Genomic DNA, 15,110 nt, shown 5'->3' on the forward strand with positions numbered 1-15,110 from the left:
CGCAGCTCTAAAACAATTAATTTTTATTATATTGTGATACCAATCTTCTCCAAGCCGTTCACAGACAGAATTGTTAACTATCCCGTTGATGAAGAGGTGCTTTGAAAAAAATGGAGCGGCCAAAGACTCTCACTTTAAGAAAAAAAATCAATTTGAAAAAAAAAAATATGGGATCATCTCGAGTTCAGGGCTCTGGCCTTCAATTCGGGATGATCCCCTTTTTTTTACCCCCCAAGAAATCACAGTTTATGTCCGTTATTTTAAGCCCATGTTTGTTTCCGGTAATTAATCCCTAAACAGGCGATGGACTTAGAGAAAATTGAAATCCGCAAATTTTTTTTTAAAAACTCCGGATTTTGCAACTCTAAATCACCTAATTTTTATTATATTGTGATACCAATCTTCTCCAAGCCTTTCACAGGCAGATTTGTTAACTATCGCAAGGGTGAAGAGGTGTTTTGAAAAATATGGAGCGGCCAAAGACTTTGACTTTAAGCAAAAAAAAAATCAATTTGAAAAAAAAAATAGGGGATCATCTCGAGTTGAGGGCTCTGGCCTTCATCTCGGGATGATCCCCTATTTTTTGACCCCCTGAGAAATTCCATTTTATGTCCGTTATTTTAAGACCATGTTTGTTTCCGGTAATTAATCCCTAAACAGGCGATGGACTTAGAGAAAATTGAAATCCGCAAAAATTTTTTTAAAAATTCCGGAGTTCGCAGCTCTAAAACAATTAATTTTTATTATATTGTGATACCAATCTTCTCCAAGCCGTTCACAGGCAGAATTGTTAACTATACCGTTGATGAAGAGGTGCTTTGAAAAAAATGGAGCGGCCAAAGACTCTCACTTTAAGAAAAAAAATCTATTTGAAAAAGAAAATATGGGATCATCTCGAGTTCAGGGCTCTGGCCTTCAATTCGGGAAGATCCCCTTTTTTTTACCCCCCCAAGAAATCACAGTTTATGTCCGTTATTTTAAGCCCATGTTTTTTTCCGGTAATTAATCCCTAAACAGGCGATGGACTTAGAGAAAATTGAAATCCGCAAATTTTTTTTTAAAAACTCCAGATTTTGCAACTCTAAATCACCTAATTTTTATTATATTGTGATACCAATCCTCTCCAAGCCTTTCACAGGCAGATTTGTTAACTATCGCAAGGGTGAAGAGGTGTTTTGAAAAATATGGAGCGGCCAAAGACTTTGACTTTAAGCAAAAAAAATCAATTTGAAAAAAAAAATAGGGGATCATCTCGAGTTGAGGGCTCTGGCCTTCATCTCGGGATGATCCCCTATTTTTTGACCCCCCGAGAAATTCCATTTTATGTCCGTTATTTTAAGACCATGTTTGTTTCCGGTAATTAATCCCTAAACAGGCGATGGACTTAGAGAAAATTGAAATCCGCAAAAATTTTTTTAAAAAGTCCGGATTTCGCAGCTCTAAAACAATTAATTTTTATTATATTGTGATACCAATCTTCTCCAAGCCGTTCACAGGCAGAATTGTTAACTATACCGTTGAAGAAGAGGTGCTTTGAAAAAAATAAAAAATGGAGCGGCCAAAGACTCTCACTTTAAGAAAAAAAATCAATTTGAAAAAAAAAATATGGGATCATCTCGAGTTCAGGGCTCTGGCCTTCAAATCGGGATGATCCCCTTTTTTTTACCCCCCGAGAAATCCCAGTTTATGTCCGTTATTTTAAGCCCATGTTTGTTTCCGGTAATTCACCCCTAAACAGGTGATGGACTTCTCCCTAAACAGGTGATGGAAAAAAATATGGGATCATCTCGAGTTCAGGGCTCTGGCCTTCAATTCGGGATGATCCCCTTTTTTTACCCCCCAAGAAATCACAGTTTATGTCCGTTATTTTAAGCCCATGTTTGTTTCCGGTAATTAATCCCTAAACAGGCGATGGACTTAGAGAAAATTGAAATCCGCAAATTTTTTTTTAAAAACTCCAGATTTTGCAACTCTAAATCACCTAATTTTTATTATATTGTGATACCAATCCTCTCCAAGCCTTTCACAGGCAGATTTGTTAACTATCGCAAGGGTGAAGAGGTGTTTTGAAAAATATGGAGCGGCCAAAGACTTTGACTTTAAGCAAAAAAAAATCAATTTGAAAAAAAAAAATAGGGGATCATCTCGAGTTGAGGGCTCTGGCCTTCATCTCGGGATGATCCCCTATTTTTTGACCCCCCGAGAAATTCCATTTTTTGTCCGTTATTTTAAGACCATGTTTGTTTCCGGTAATTAATCCCTAAACAGGCGATGGACTTAGAGAAAATTGAAATCCGCAAAAATTTTTTTAAAAAGTCCGGATTTCGCAGCTCTAAAACAATTAATTTTTATTATATTGTGATACCAATCTTCTCCAAGCCGTTCACAGGCAGAATTGTTAACTATACCGTTGAAGAAGAGGTGCTTTGAAAAAAATGGAGCGGCCAAAGACTCTCACTTTAAGAAAAAAAATCAATTTGAAAAAAAAAATATGGGATCATCTCGAGTTCAGGGCTCTGGCCTTCAAATCGGGATGATCCCCTTTTTTTTACCCCCCGAGAAATCCCAGTTTATGTCCGTTATTTTAAGCCCATGTTTGTTTCCGGTAATTCACCCCTAAACAGGTGATGGACTTCTCCCTAAACAGGTGATGGAAAAAAATATGGGATCATCTCGAGTTCAGGGCTCTGGCCTTCAATTCGGGATGATCCCCTTTTTTTACCCCCCAAGAAATCACAGTTTATGTCCGTTATTTTAAGCCCATGTTTGTTTCCGGTAAATAATCCCTAAACAGGCGATGGACTTAGAGAAAATTGAAATCCGCAAATTTTTTTTTAAAAACTCCGGATTTTGCAACTCTAAATCACCTAATTTTTATTATATTGTGATACCAATCTTCTCCAAGCCCTTCACAGACAGATTTGTTAACTATCGCAAGGGTGAAGAGGTGTTTTGAAAAATATGGAGCGGCCAAAGACTTTGACTTTAAGCAAAAAAAAATCAATTTGAAAAAAAAAATAGGGGATCATCTCGAGTTGAGGGCTCTGGCCTTCATCTCGGGATGATCCCCTATTTTTTGACCCCCCGAGAAATTCTATTTTATGTCCGTTTTTTTAAGACCATGTTTGTTTCTGGTAATTAATCCCTAAACAGGCGATGGACTTAGAGAAAAGAGAAATCAGCAAAAATTTTTTTAAAAAGTCCGGATTTCGCAGCTCTAAAACAATTAATTTTTATTATATTGTGATACCAATCTTCTCCAAGCCGTTCACAGGCAGAATTGTTAACTATACCGTTGATGAAGAGGTGCTTTGAAAAAAATGGAGCGGCCAAAGACTCTCACTTTAAGAAAAAAAATCAATTTGAAAAAAAAATATGGGATCATCTCGAGTTCAGGGCTCTGGCCTTCAATTCGGGATGATCCCCTTTTTTTTAACCCCGAGAAATCCCAGTTTATGTCCGTTATTTTAAGCCCATGTTTGTTTCCGGTAATTCACCCCTAAACAGGTGATGGACTTAGAGAAAACTGAAAACCGCACAAAAATTTTTAAAAATTCCGGATTTCGCAACTCTAAAACACTTAATTTTTATAATAATGTGATACACATCTTCTCCAAGAGGTTTACATGCAGTTTTTTCAACTATCCCGTGGATGAGGAGGTGTTTTGAAAAAAAAATGGAGGGGCCAAAGGCTTTGACTTAAAGCAAAAAAGATCAATTTGAAAAAAAATAGGGCATCGTCTCGATTTGAAGGCTCGGGCCCCGTAGAAATCATTTTTTCTTACCCCTGTAGCAGACAAAACGTATGTCCGTTATTTTAGGCCACTTTTTTCCTGTAATTGATCCCTAATCAGGCAATGGACTTCGAAAAAAATTGAAAGCACTCAAAATTCTTTCATACCAAAACTTTGGGCTAATTTTTAATGTCTTTAAATAATTTAGGCTGGATTTTTCCGTATGAACATCCATGAAGAGTTCGAGGAATTGGTATGACAATTATTTTTATGTTTAATAGAAAAATCTGGCGACCAGACCAATAGGGCCACTTTGGCATTTTTTTTCGAACCCAAATTCTAGTTTTTTGGTTTTTCAAAGTTTTCCCCTTGTATTATTAAGATATGTGCAGTTTCATCATTGTCAGTATTTTTTTCTCCATAAAACTGAATTTTAACAATAAACAGTATTTCAGAAATGACATCAGAAACCGTTCTCAAATTCGTTTTTCTGTACCTTGAACTCTTAATTTTTTGTTTCAGATTTTTTTGCTTCCTTTTTTTTCGAAGTTATTATTCTTTCTGCTTCAGAAAAAAAATTTGGAGGAAAACAACTATAGCGCAAGGGTACTGAAAAATTTTCTTGCATGAAAATGATCATTTTTGTTTATGTTGAACAAACTGCGATGTACCCAAATTCAAGTTTTTCACAAAAAAATCAAAATCAACTGAAAAGAACAACAAAACGGTTTTTCCAGTTAAAAGTTGTGTTTAAAAAAATGTTTCCGGTAAGCTTTGTGACCCAACAAGCAAACTGAAAACATTAGAAAGAAAAAAAAAGTTGCAAAAACGACCTATCAACTTTAATAATTTTCTGCTGCTTGACAAGAGTTTGACATAATTTTCACAACTCTATTTTTAGAATTGGGTGCTGAAAATATCGAGATCGCTGACTCTTAACATGTTTATTTCAAAACATTTTGAAGCACAATCCTCAGTAGCATAAATTTTGAATGGCCTTATTTTTGCTGAGTCTCGTCGGAAATTGCTTCTGGTGTTCGAAATAGTTTTTCATGTTTTCTTATGCTATTTGAATCGAAAAATCGGCCTTTTTAAACCCGGATAGCATTCTGAAATTGAGGTTCCATAAATATTTTGCTGAGCTCATTAAAATTAACCGTCTTCCAGATATTCGGATCCGGCCAAAAATTATTAAAAATTTGTACCCAAATTCAAGTCGAGAATTTTAAAAACCTTTTTTTCTCGGTTTTCAATAGATATTAGAATCCAGCAAAATGTTACCTGTCTTGTATGACTATTTTTAGTCGACATGCGAAATTTCAGACTCCAGGACTCATTTTTGAGTTTTTGCCTCATTCCACTTTTCTTGCAGTTCAGTGGTCACTCGTTTGGGTCACTTTCATTTTATTACCTAAAAATTAGGTCGTTTCCAGGAACTAAACGCAACCGCACTACAAGATCAAAAATGCCAGAACTTAGTCATACAGCACCGAAATTTAAAGAAAAAATCAAAAATATTAATTTTTGATTAAGAAACAGAGTTTTCAATTACCCTTACTGTTTGGCCGCGGATGTCAACCTACTCCGCTCGGTCAATAAAACAACAAATAGGAGACCTAGAATGATTTAAAAAATTGTTCTGGAAAGCTCTCAAGCGTGACTATCAATCTACGATGAGAAAAAGTAACTTTTATATGTAAAATTGAGAGAAAAGTGCAGTTTTTTTCAAAAATTAATTAATTTTTTAAAACCTAATAAAAACCAAAGAAATGGTTTTCAAATAGGGCCATTTTCAGTTTTGGCAAGATTAACATCTTGGCTAACGAAAACAAGCTTTATCTGAGCTCTGGGAACAGAAATGAGAAATCTCCGAGCAAAACCGTAATCCGCGGATCGCTTACCCCAAATTCAAGTCGGCCGTAGTAGTAGTAGTAGTAGTATCGGCAAGAGTAGTAGTAGTAGTAATAGTAGTAGTAGTAGAAGAAGTATTATCTTTAGAGCATTAGGTCTAGAGATTTTCCTGGGCCCTTATCCTTTATATGATATTTACATATATTTGGATATATCCATAAAAATATTTTTCAAATATATATGTATATATATATATATATATATATATATATATATATATATATATATATATATATATATATATATATATATATATATATATATATATATATATATGTATATATATTGCGGCTCCCTCATACTTGTGATACCTATGTAGCAACTGTGTGACACTTTTTTGGATTGAAGTACCAATCGTGATGCAAATACATCGTTTTTATTGAGTGGTTGACTCGAGTTGCAAATCCCAGCCAGATTTATAGTTTGCGTTAGAACTATTGATTTAAATGGAAAGGCTAAAGCATTTCTAATTAAGTTAAGTTTGCTAGGGAAACGTGACACTTTTGCAAACATCTAAGAGCTTAGCGCAAAAGACGTTGAGGACACAACTAAATTGCGAGATTACGTAATGAAAATTGAGAAAAGTTATTTTCTAACAAGTAGGATTTATGAGAGAATGTTGAAAAAACTAACTTCCTTCAGACGGTTTGAACAGTTGATTTCTTACAGACGGATGTAAAATAAACGTAAATAAATTGTACATAATATCAACATAAGAACAGTGTGATATATCGAGAAGTGGCGAACTAAGCAACTTGAGTTAAAATTTCGATATATTAAGAAAACTTTCTTACCTGATGTTTGGTGAAGTGAAATTGAATAATGGCTTCTAATTTGAACCGAATCGTTGATTCAATTTTGTTCATTCCACAAGTTTATCAGTGTACATTAACCATATATTTGTGTGATAGATTCGACCTTCCAACCACCAGATTTGATCCGAAACCAACTCTCTGACCCTCCCAGTAGATAGAAATGACATGTTCTCAGGTTGGGAGAACAATCTGTTAAGCGCAAAAAAACTGCACTATTACTTGCCATATACGGTAAGGTGAAAAACTTGTTCACAACTAAGGTGTAAACTAACCCATATCAGTTTATCTATATCTGGACAGATCTGTAAATTTTCAAACTGATACGCACTATAAATACAAGTGAAAATGTGTACATTTAGGCCATTTTGAATTCAGTTGTTAAAATAAAAAAATTCTTGTTACTCGTGCTCCAGACCACGAAAATGGTGTCCAGACCAACACACGACCGACGAAACTTGGATCTGCAGAATGCTGAATCCTGTATTGCGTGGATCATGTCTCTTGTGGCGAATTTTCGCGCAGAGAAGAAAGAATATAAAGTCAACACCGACGGTACGATCGTGGACCTACAGGTAACAAATCACTTTCTTAGTATATGCGGCCAGGACGCACTTCTTAAACTTAGGAGCCTTATGAGCCCTAAAAAATTGTTAGACTCTCTTTTTAAAGACACCAGACAAGCTATTCAAAACTGTATTTCCCCGAAAGAGAGAGTAAAAACGGCAGAAAGGACTAAATTTCTGTCCGTTGTCAAAGGCGTTGGAGAGAGCCTCAGAGAAGAAGCACGTTATTGTGACTTCGAAAAACTTAAAACATTAACCAACCCTGAGGAAGAGTTGGTAAAAATTTAATTTATCTCAGGTTTGAGAGACCCTGACGCCAAATTAAGACTATTAGACGGCATTAAAACTAAGCCAACGATGTCTGTGTCTGAAATGACAGAAGCTTACAGTTCCGAATTCAAGCAATGGCTTTAGCGAGTTCCTCAACAGGTAATAGACCATTTGTAATTAAAGAAGAAATGGGATACGACTTCAAAAAGACCTTCAGAAAACATAGTGAAAAGTTCACTGGTAATAAAGGCAAGGGTATCTTATGTAATAGATGTGGAGTAAGCCACGCAGTAGCAAGCCGTGTCCGACCTTGAACAAAAAATGTAACACCTGTGAAAAGGTGGGGCACTTTTCAAAAATGTGCAGAAGTAAAACCAGCCTAAGTCAGTTAAGTCTGACCAGGAAGTCCTGAACATTTTCCGCTAGGAAGAGGGTCAGCTGTCTGGTCAAACATCATTCGAAATGGAGATGGGAATGTACTATACACGGGAAAACGTGTTTAACATGTCGGTGACATGAGAGTAGATTACAGTAAAAGACCATAGAATAGAAATGCAAGTTGATACCGGTGCTGATAGCTCCGTGATATCATCTTTAATCTGGACTGAGCTTGGAAAAACCTCAATTAAATGGGAAAATCAGATGTCTTGAGGCCTATGACGGTCATCAACTGACGCTTCTGGGATCACTAACATGTGATGTTGAGTGGAACGCAAGCAAGTATAGGCAACAACAACTAGCAGTTGTGCAATCCGACAAAAAATTTTGGCTACTTGGGAGAGACATACTACTCCAAGAAGGCATCAATGCAGTGAGTGATGAAAGACTACCTGCAGTCAAAGGATACAAAGCGCATGTGAAACTTATACCGGGATCACAGCCAATGTTCTGCAAAGCCAGAAAGATACCTCTACCTGTCCAGGACAGTGTCAAAGAGAAGCTTGAGACAATGATACGACAGGGCATCCTGGATCCAATACAAACTGTTGGGGTCACAAATGCATCACCAGTATTATGGCAGCGGAAGACAAATTGAGCTCTGAAACTATGCGTGGACCTGAAAGTTCACATCAATGTCAAAGTTATGGACGAGGACTATCCAATCCCAGACATGGAGACCATTTTCCATAATCTCTATGGGGCCTCTTATTTTGGTAAGATTGACTTAAACAGACGCATACTATCAAATTGAGCTGGACGAGGATGCAAAAGAAATATGCACAATCAACACATCGCAAGGACTGTACAAGATGTGCAGGCTTCCTCAGGGCCTAAAGAACTCTTCATCAACCTTCCAGAATTGCAGTAATTCAATTCTCAATGGAATCAAAGGTCTGAACTTTTTCCAGGACGACGTCCTGGTATATGGAACAACAAAGGATCAATACGAGACCACAACAACACAAGCATTCGTTTCTCACACCGATTCATACGAGAAACGAATACTTGCAGTCAAAAGTCGGCTACGTGAAAAAAAATTTCACCATCAATGAGAAGAAATCCAACACAAAACCCATTTCAAGCGTAAGTTTTTTTGGTTAATCTGTTTGCAAAGAAGGAATAGCACCCGATCCTAAACATGTTGAGAAAATCAAAAATGCGAAACCGCCATCAAATATGAGACAACTTGAGTCCTTTGTCGGCTTAGCAAATTTTTATGGTCGAATGATGCCGGATTTTGCACAAAAAAATTTACCCCTAAACAGAATTCGGAAAAAAAGATTTTGGATGAGAAAAGGAAGAGCAAAATGCTTTTGGAAGCATCAAAAACGAGTTATGTGCTAACCCTCTTTTACAGCCTTACAGCTTGACGAAGGAAACAACTGTGAAAACAGACGCCTCCGAGAAAGCTATAGGCAGGGTGCTCTCACAAGAAGGACCTCCTGTGATCTACATCTCGAGGAAGTTGTCACAAGCTGAACAAAATTACTCCAATATTGAGCGAGAGGCACTTGCAATTGTCTTTGTGGTCAAAAGATTGAAACAATTCCTACTCGGAAGAAAGTTCACTCTACAGACTGAACATAAATTTTTCAAATATCTCTTCGCCCCAGACGATGAAATTCCGAAAACAGCATCAGAAAGAATTACGAGACGGGCGATAGCGCTGATGGGATTCGACTTCGAATTGAAATATACACCCGGAGAACAGATCCCCCACGCTGATGCTTAGTACAGACTAGATTTTGACGACGACGATGACAATGATCGAGTCTGCTTTGCTCTTGACAATATCTACTTCGTCCAATCCAACCTGGTGACCCACTCAGACATCAAAACTGAGCTGGGATCGAATTGAATTTTTCAAGATTTCATCAAACGAATAAAAAGCTGCATCTGAAAACAGTGCTCAGAAGCTGAGAAAGGATTTGAACAACAGAAAGACGCCTTGACCATTCACCATGGATTCATCTTTCGAGGAGTTGTGCCTTTCATTCCACCCAAACTAAGACGCATGGTGATGGCCAAAGCTCATGAGACTCACTCAGGCAAAAATACAACTGAAACAGCAATTCGAATGAAGGCTTGGTGGCGTGGCATCAGTCAAGATGTTCTTCGATATGTTAGAAAATGTAAGGAATGCCGAGAAAACAGGCCTAGCCTGGGGAAAACAGTATTTACTTGGCCGGAAGCTGAAGTTTGGGAAAGACTCCACTTGGACTGAGGCTACGTTAGGGATCAAAGTAATATCTTAGTGATAGTAGACGCGGGATCAGGTTGGATAGGAGCCTTCCCTGCGGGAAATAGAGCCTCACAAACAGTGAAGGTGCACTTGAGTCAAATCTTTGCAAGTTATGGGATACCAGGAATAATACTATCAGACAATGGTCCTGAGTTTGTGAGCAGGGACCTAAAGCAATCGTGTGAATCACTGGGGATTAAAAAGATGGAATCTCCCATCTACGATCCGAGAGCAAATGGGATTGCTGAACGAGCGGTCCAAACAGTGAAACGGGCTATTCAAGCCTGAACACCAAATCTGAATGTGTCATTTGGCGCTTTCCTACAGCGGGTTTTGATGATACATCGGAACACTTCCAAGACGCGGGGCAAAACTCTTGTAGAACTGCTACTGGGACGCAAATTAAAACTTCCAGCAGTCACTGATGTCAATCTGTGTAAACGAGTCCTCATCAAACCAACGAACAGTTCACCAACGATTCCAGCTACTTTCATTATCCGTAAAGGAGTGAACACTTTGTTCATTCAGCCGGAGAATTCAAACAAGACAGTGTTTGTTAGTGACAACCAAATTGCACGGCTGGAACCTGACGACATCAAGACTGAATCTAGTGACCCACAGTCTGAGAGCAGTAGGGACGACATAGAGGCGGCATCACCCAACTCTACTGAAGAAACCTCAGTAGTTGAAGGGGAACAACCTTCAGTGGCCACGAGAACCTCAAGCAGAAATTAAAAGCAACCAGGAAGAATTGGAGAAGCTGTTCCTACAAACCTGCTTAAAAAAAGAGGGAGGATGTGATATATCGAGAAGTGGCGAGCTTAGCAACTTTAGTTAAAACATCGATGTAGAAAGAAAACTTTCTTACCTGATGTTTGGTGAAGTGAAATTGAATAATGGCTTCTAATTTGAACCGAATCGTCGATTCAAGTTTGTTCATACCACAAGTTTATCAGTGTACATAAACCATAAATTTGTGTGATAGACTCGACCTTCCCACCACCAGTTTTGATCCGAAACCAACTCTCTGACCCTCCCAAAAGATAGAAATGACATGTTCTGAGGTAGGGAGAACAATGTGTTAAGCGCAAAAAACTGCATTAGTACTTGCCATATACGGCAAGGGGAAACACTTGTTCACAACTAAGTTGTAAATTAACCCATATCAGTTTGCCTGTATCTGGACGGATGTGTAAGTTTTCATACTGATACGGATTATAAATACCTGTGAAATTTTTGTACATTTAGGCCATTTTGAAATCAATTATTAAATTAATAAAATTCTTGTTACTCGTGCTCGAGACCACGACAAACAGAGAATTCGGTACACATTTATATCGTGTATCACATATCCGCTCTCGCACAAAAACAGTAAGGGTAAATGATTGATTTAGAGCAACAAACAAAAATACAATATGAATTGATTGTGATAGCTATTATATACAACTTATTGAAATATATACTCTCATTTTGAAAAAATGATTTTTTTTGAAACATCTAAATTACTCAGACTATAACCCTAAGGTTAGATATCTACATGCTCTAAAATGTTTTAAAAATTTATCAGCATTTTTATTAATAAAATAATCTTCAAATTGTGGTTGTTCGTTTTCATAGGTAAAAATAGAATTTGAAGACTCTATTTGTCTATTAACGGGTACTATCTTGTGTTGATCGAGCAAAAACTCTGTTAAAACATTTTAAAGCAAGTTTTACTTCGCCAAAATGTTATTAAAGAGTGCAATTTGTTCCATTTTTGAACTCTTTTCAAGGGCAAATATTTGTTAATCCACTTCAATTTTGGTCTCTTTTTTATAATCATTTGTTTTCTTCTCTTGTTCGGTCTAGCGTTTTGGCGACTAAAAAACTTTTTAAAATTTTTGGATGTTTCCAAGTGTCTTATATCTGTTTTTAGCTTCATTAAGGTAAATTTTGTGATAAACAATTCGGCTGACAGGATACGATCCTTAAAGAGAACATCTATTGAGTGATTATTTTTTGTCGAAATAACAAATTTTATTCCCGAGTAAATTTGCCTGTCTAGGCGGTTTATGTTTTTCACTGGAAGAGTTTGAAGGAACACTCCACTGAAAGAAAGATAAGAGAGTACAACTGACTTGAAAATATCAATTCTTACTTTCAAAGGTATTTGATTTCTTACAAGATACAAAGAACGAATTGCAATAGCCATTTTGCTTAAAACTGAATTCAGTTGATTTTCAAAGGTTAAATTTGAATCAATTTGTACTCCCATATAACGACATGCATGAGCTGGTTTTGGTAACTTTGCCTTTATAAGAAAACTCTGGATCCGAATTAGAATGACCTGTAAAGAAAAACATCTCTGTTTTATCGGCATTTAAAGTGAGTTGATTCTCTGTCAAGTATTTGTCTGTTTGTTCTAATATTTTTTCAATTTTTGGGGGAAAATTTCCATTATGTTCAAATTTGCAGATAATACTATTGTCATCCGCAAACTGAACAACATTAATTTCACCTTCCATCTTTTCAGAAAAATCGTTGACATATAACAGAAAAATAAGAGGTACTAACACAGTTCTTTGTGGAACAACATGATTATCAGTTATTTTATCTGATAAGTCAATACCCAGATTTACGCGTTGTGTTCGATTTTCGAGAAAAGATTTGAGCAGTAAAATTGTTGATTGAGAGAGTTTGAAATTTTCAGTTTTCTTGACAAAGATCTCATGTGAAATCGAATTGAAAGCTTTTGCAAGATCTAAGAACACAGCACCTGCGTCGTTGTTATCTTCCATATTTCCTGTTATTTTTTCAATAAAATAAAGCACAGCATCAGTAGACGACTTTCGATATTGGAAACCAAATTGTTTTTTGTTCAAGAGCACAAATTTTTCAAGATGTTCTACTAACTGATTAAGTAAAAGCAAAAGCTTTTGAAAAATATTTTGCGAAAGTTGGTGTTACAGAAATTGGACGATAATTAGTTAATACAGAAACATCTCCTTTCTTGAAAATTGATGTGATATGCGCATCCTTAAGAATTGTTGGAAAAACTTTCTCTTGAATACAATGGTTAAATATAATCTGAAGATGTGTTCCAAGAGCATAGTTTCCGGATTTCAATGCCCAAGCATTGACGTATCCCAGCCCTGGCGCTTTGTTGTCTAGATTGTCAATAACATTATAGATTTTCCTCAAAGTTAACGGTCTAAAGTTGAGCTCTTGAATTTTTCGCTCTTTTTTTGACGTTCAATGGAACAATCTGCCCTCTGTAAATGCCCATTTCGCTGAAAACTCTGTTAAAAGCGTTACATTTTGATTTTTTGTCTTTCTCGTTTTTCCACCTTTCCCATAAATTTCAGTGATGTTTGGACTGTTGCTTTCCAATTTTTTTCTTAATGGATTTCCATTTCTCTTTCGAGGTTTCAATTTTTTTAAAATAATCCTCTGAAAAATGGTTTTGTGCTTCTTTTAACTTTCGATTTACAAGGTTGCGATACTTTTAAAATGACACAAATGATTCAGCACTTTGTGTCAATTTGTAGTCATTGAAGTAACGATGTTTCTCGGCAACTAAATGTTGAATTTCTTTTGTCAACCAAGGTTTTTCTGAAGTAGTCTTTTTTATATTAGAAACTAATTTCTTCTCTGTTGGTGCGTTTTTCTCGAGTATTGTCAAAAAATTTTTGTAAAAATCTGCAAACATTTCATGGCAGTTTCTTTGTTGATAAATTGTTCTCCAATCTGCAAGAGCCAGATCTCTATTAAATTTTTCATCGACAAAATTTTTTGTATCTCCTTTAATAAAGTTTTGTTTTTGTTCTAACAAAAAAGGTTGCCCTGAAAAAAAAGTGCGGTATGATCAATATCGAAAAGAGGTAAGCAGACTTTCCAACTGGCGATTTGCTCATCAATCGAAAAACAGTGATCTATCAAACTTCTTTTATTATTGCTTATGCGTGTAGGAATATCAATGTTAGATAACTGTAATCCTAGTCCCGCCGCAAAATTGAAGTCTTTTCTTCCCATTTACACTCATATCAATGTAATAATCACCAATTAAGAGAATATTATCTGCAGCTGAGAACGCATTAGAAACCTCTGCACATAATTCGTCTACAAAGAAGTCACCCAGGCTTTCATGTGGACAATAAGAGATGTTACTAAGACATTTTTCCGTTAATGGGTTGCCTAGTTCCAGCCGCAATGTTTCAAAAAATTTCGGATCAGCTAAGTCAAATTCTCTTCTGCGTTTAAAATTTATGTTCGTAGGAATCCATATTCCTACACCCCCATCTTTAGCTGTTCTTGTTTGATGTGACCAATTTTTATGCAAAAAATTGTGCTCAGCGCTGAGGTTTATATTCAAGCTCTGTTCTTCGCTCATCCAAGTTTGAATTACTATAACAATAGTTTCCGAATCCAGCTGCTGAAACAAGTTTGATATATCTTGATACTTATTTTGTATGCTGCGAGCGTTGAAAAGTAGAAATTTAATGCCATTTTGAGCGCCAAATATAGCATCATCCACAATACAAAGTTTTGAAGCATCAAAGGGTCCAGTATTTTTTTTTCTATATAACCAAAGAAGCAAAAAACTTCTGTTAGGAAAAAAGTGACACACAACGAATAGCCGCAATGAATAATAGAATCAGCTTTCTCTGGAAATAAATCAGCACATTTTCTAAATTATCACGTTTCTTATTTACTTGTGTTAATTAACGTTGCTTAATGTATACCTGGTCTTTCTCATTTCCCAAAAAAAACAGAAACTTAAAACAAACGGTAAAAACGTCATGTTACAAAAATTACTCAACTCAAGTAAAGTTGAAATGTCTATGTAATTTCCGAGGTTGAACTGTATTCTGTGATGCCAGTAGCTTATGTGTTATATTATAGTGACGCATGTTTTCTACCAGATTTTTTATACCGCCATTATTGGGATGCACTCCATCAAAACATATATCATCAATTGATAGCGCATTTTTCCAAAACTTCAATCCGTGACCAAGGATAGGATCCTTCAAGTTCCAAGCTTATCATTTCTAGCTGGTCATTGATTTTAGATAATTCCTCGTTGTTTGTTTTCCTTCCGGAGCAACCGTCTTTTACCGGACCAATTTTGCATATAGCAGCACGATGAGGTTCGAAT

This window comes from Convolutriloba macropyga, chromosome 3 (genome assembly GCF_964194025.1).
Source record: "Convolutriloba macropyga chromosome 3, txConMacr16.3, whole genome shotgun sequence".
NCBI lineage: Eukaryota > Metazoa > Xenacoelomorpha > Acoela > Convolutidae > Convolutriloba > Convolutriloba macropyga.